This window comes from Diachasma alloeum, unplaced genomic scaffold, assembly GCF_001412515.2.
Source record: "Diachasma alloeum isolate Michigan unplaced genomic scaffold, Dall2.0 Dall_scaffold_00533, whole genome shotgun sequence".
NCBI classification, from domain to species: domain Eukaryota; kingdom Metazoa; phylum Arthropoda; class Insecta; order Hymenoptera; family Braconidae; genus Diachasma; species Diachasma alloeum.
Genome location: NW_021680665.1, coordinates 8,403 through 13,156, shown reverse-complemented (window position 1 = coordinate 13,156; position 4,754 = coordinate 8,403). Strand labels below are relative to the sequence as shown.

Below are 4,754 nucleotides of genomic sequence, written 5' to 3'. Positions count from 1 at the left end.
AAAAAAAAAAAATGATTCCTAAGAATAATAAAAAAAAACATCGATTCTTCGACTCTTTCAGGCCTGCGATGCTTTCGCGACCTAGAAACTCAAAAGCACTCCTGAGCAGTTCGAAAGTGCTCTGACGGCGATCAGAACAGGAAGATGTTTGGGATCAGTCAGCGAAGAATATAATATCCCTAAGTCAACCTTATACGACAAAGCAAATGACAAGACAAAAAGCTGGGATCAACAGACCTGGCCCTAAGTGTATTATGGGAGAATTTTATGAGAAGAAACTGGTAGAATGGATTTGTTAAATGGCTGATAGGGGGTTTGCCGTCACTAAGGATTAATTGCAGAATTCCGTTCACAAACTGATGAAATCTCTGGGCTCAATTACACTTAATTCATAATAGTAATGGTTATTCATGGTTATCATTTAGTGTGTAATAAGTTTATGGCTATTGGAATGAGAATAGATCTGTCAAAAATATTTTTTACAATTGATTTCCTATATTTTTCCTTCTCCCAAACCCCTCTCATTCACTTCGTCCGAGAACTGAATTCATGTCGTCCGAGAACTGAAGTAGGTCAATTTTTGGCGTCCGAGAACTGAATCCGGGGAGCTGTGTTTTGTTTTAACAAATATTGATCGAATTCCGAAGTTTTTTAATAAAAATGCAACGTGTGCATGTCCCAAAAACATCAAAAATGACTATGGAAACCGCAAACTTTATATTTGACGAAAAAAAAACGAAGAATCGGTTATTGATGGTCGAGTTACCCTTAACCGTCCGAGAACTGACGCCCTCACGGTAAGAGATATTGGCGTTTTTCGATTTTTTTTGTCTAAAAGTTGCTTTGACGTTCCATTACATGAGTGAAAGTTGTAGTAAAGTTATAAAATGTTGAGGACTAGTTAGTATCATCAAGTTGCATTCCTGTGTAAAATTTCAGATTGATCGATTCAATACTTTTTGAAATAGAGCAGTGGATGTAAAAAACGTATTTCGCATAAAATTACATATAGTTGTTCTATTATTGATTTTCACATAAAAGCATTTCTTCAAAATGGGGTCGTGTGGATGTCCCTATGCCAATTTTAGAAGGGCAAACGTTTCGAGGATCAGATTTCTTCAAGAAAAAATATTTTTTTTTTCAATTAAAAAATGAAATTTCTACGGATTCATTTGGAAGCTTACTACCAATGGAATTGGTAAAAATAAAAAATGAAAAAGACAAATAACGCATCAAGTAACGATCACATGCCTTAAGAAATTCCGACAGAAAAGTTCGGGCTCCTGTTTGGTCTCTGTTGGACTATACTTTTTGATAAAATATTTTAAAACACTTTTGAGGCAATTTTTTTCATACAGAAATAGCGGATTCGCTCATATATATTTCAACATCGAACTTATATATTACTGTTAGGGAAATATTGTCCGTTAAGGGGGGGATCCTATATTATCCATTTCAGAAGTAGAGAACCGTGGGGTTAAACACGCATAACTTTGGTTAAAAAAATCGTAGAAGTATGAAACAAATTTTAATTGATGAATTAATTATTCATCGTATCGTTTACAGAGCCTCAGCTTCTCAAATTCATTAATGTTAATTATATCGTAATGTAAAGTTGAAAAAACGCCCGAATTTAGGGGGCCGGAAAAATTCATAACCTTTACTTTTTCTGGGAAAAATATGCTGATTTTTTTTGTGATTGCAACAATAGTCAAAAGTATACTCATGAAGAAAAAATTTGAAAAATTGTTTATTGTTTATGCGAAAACGTCATGCACGGTTATCTTACCTTATCAGAATTTTAGAGTGGTATCTGTCCGGAAAAAATCTTACTGTAAAAAGCATGAAATATTATAGAATTTTCATTGATATGGTATATTTCAGGGCGAGTGCCATGGGGTTTTTTAGTCCGAGCCCAAGGCGAGGGCTGGCCAACCACGCGAGTAAAAAAACCCTGATGACACTGGTCGTGAATGATATTTTTCCGTAGTGATTTTCATTTTTACGAGTTTGCGGAAAGGCCAATACCAATCCCCGGACGAGAAAAAGTGAAGGTTAGTACGGAAAATTACTTCTGTACATAAAACATATCATGTCACACCATGACAACGGTGCGGGAAACGTATCATGTCGTATCGTGTCATTGATTTTATAAAAAATATTTTCAAATTTATGGAAAAGTGACGATGTACCACTGCAACTTGTTATGAACTTTATTACGGGTCAACCGTTTGGTCCCTTAAAATTGTTTCCACATGTTCGTTTGTCACCTCCCTCAGGGCAGCATGCATTGAATCACTTTGGGCCTACTTGGGTGTACCCTCAAGGCCCAGAAATTTTTTTTCACAGAAAAATTATGTAATAAAAACAATAATAATAATGTAATACTTCATATTCTAAATTGATTTTCTTGTGAGAAGAATTTTCTGGACCTTGAGAGTACATCAAAGGGTGCCCTGAAAGATTTAATGCTTATTGCCGTCCCTGACAGAGATGAAAAATGCACATCTGGAAATAATTTCAATGGTCCGAACGCTCAACCCGTAATAAAGTCCATGCCGAGTTGTGGTCTTTATTACGGATTGAGCACGGCGGCACTTTTTCGTAAATTTCAAAACATTTTTTATAAAATCAATGACGTTGTGTACAAAATGAATTACTAATGAAATATTTATAATATTTCATCCCCTATACAGCGGATTTTTTTCCGGATGGATCCCATAGTAAAATTTTGAGATTTCTGTGCATAACATTTTCGTCTGAAAAACGAACAATTTTTGAAATTTTGAAAATTTGGAATTCTCCTCGCACCGAAATTTTCATCCGATTCGAAGTTTTCTTTCTTCAAAATGTTCGTTAGATTCCATAGAATAAAACTAGATTTTTCTTTCGATTATCACAATTGCATCATAAAAAAATTGAATTGTTTCCCTTTACTATTTTTTTAAAACTTTTTTCATACCGTATAAAAAATATTCTGAGTAGCTGAACATGAAAATAATATATAAAAGGTGTTTTCAGAAGAAACATTTTTCAGATCGTGATTTCCATCAACCGAAAACTTTCAAATTTCACCAGGGTCCCCCCTTATCAAGCTTTTTGGAATGAAATATAAGATTTATACAATCGTGTGCAATAAAATCATTTAGTAATTATGTAATTCTGAAATGGTAGTTCGCTGACGAAAAACGCTTAATGGATTTTTTCGAAAGACACAAAGGGATCTACTTGTCAACCAATTAAGTAATGTTCCGTAACATTCACTGATGTGATGTTTTGGGAAAAATTGGGCTTGCGGGAATAGTTAAATCATTGAAAATATCTGGCTTGAACCGTGTATGTATGAATAATCGAGGACATTTTTTGAAATATCCTTTAAATGATTAAATGGATATGCGATGATTTCACCGAAAATAGAAGTGAAATATTAAATTAAATGATGTACTTGTTTTCGGGAGATTATATTTCACAGCAAATAGAACTAAACCCTTCAGGCTATTACCTTTAAAATTCATCTTCTTCAGCACCCAAAATCAACTTGTCAATTGTCAGAAAACAACGAATCTGCAAGGAATAAAAATCAATGGAAATCAATGAAACAAGTACAAATCAATCTTACCATCTTATGCAAGGTATAAATATCTACATGTCCCCAGCTCTACCTTTAAATCGAATCAAATCGACTCCTCCTCCGTGCATAAGCCCCCATGCACGCGAAAAACCCGACGATCCCAATAATAAGCCCAATAATTAATGCTAAAGTGTCACCGAAATCGAACCCATTCGAAGCAGCAGCGGAATCGGCACTCGCCAATAAGGCAATAATCCACAGCCAAAACATCTTTCAATAAATTCTTCCGAAACTCAACTTTCTTTTCTTTTAAATTAATGAAATGATTAATTAATCAAAAAGAAAGGATGAAACAGCCAGAACACCGAGTAACTAACAGTTTAGTGATTTTATCCACAAAAAAAATACGACTTTGATGTTGATCATGTTTACATCCGTCGCCATCTTCTTCTGATCGTTTTGGTTATATCCTCTCACTATAGTAAGATCCCACATACTAATTCTTTTGTTCATCACTCTGTGGAATTTCTTTACCGACAATTTTGTTGGTAAAGGAGAGTGACGAAGTAGTAATCAGCAACCACAGCCGATGGAGAAGGTTTCTAGGGCAAACTGCCGTCGATAAAATAGATCCCATAACGATGATTATTTGGTTTTTATTTTCAAATTCAAATTTCAAAATTGTGGTGAATGGGTTATTACGTACTGTTTATCACGCACTTTTTGTCCGACAAAATAAGTATTTTACTATGATTATATGTATCGATCAAGGACTATCGTGCTTCGCACTTGTGATTTTTTAACCTGAAAAACTTGACTTCGTTTGTTTGCAACGAACCTATCGAGAAATGCTCGATTTTGAAGCTCTCGTGGTATTACTTGTGGTAATACGCTTCTGAATGGATCCGTACAATTTCACAAATGGTAACTACTCAAAAAGTTATTCATCTTCCCTGGCGAATAAGGATCCATGTTGTAGCATGGATGTAGCATGGATGTGCATGGATGTCATTTTAAGGCGAAAAATGGGCCAAAAATGATTGGAATATAATCAAAAAATTATTTAAATGCTGATAGACAAACAATTGGTCCCAATTAATACCCATTAATAGGTTATTTTGTATAATTAGGAGAAATTATTGATGGTGTGCTGTGTGGTAAAGAAGTTCAGATGGGAGAATGC

The 4,754-nt window shown here is 34.6% G+C and overlaps 2 long non-coding RNA genes across 2 annotated transcripts in view; one reads left to right on the top strand and one right to left on the bottom strand.

The window, feature by feature from the left end:
• Window positions 1–475, top strand: part of LOC107042870 — a 2,987-nt gene extending 2,512 nt beyond the window's left edge. The window contains exon 2 of the long non-coding RNA XR_001461187.1: window positions 62–475. This is a non-coding gene — a long non-coding RNA (uncharacterized LOC107042870). The remainder of the gene's footprint in view (window positions 1–61) is intronic.
• LOC107042869 overlaps window positions 1–4,041 on the bottom strand; it is an 18,110-nt gene extending 14,069 nt beyond the window's left edge. Inside the window, exons 1-2 of the long non-coding RNA XR_001461186.1 lie at window positions 3,663–4,041; window positions 3,503–3,564 (exon numbers count right to left, since the gene is read on the bottom strand). This is a non-coding gene — a long non-coding RNA (uncharacterized LOC107042869). The remainder of the gene's footprint in view (window positions 1–3,502; window positions 3,565–3,662) is intronic.
• Window positions 4,042–4,754: the final 713 nt, after the last annotated feature.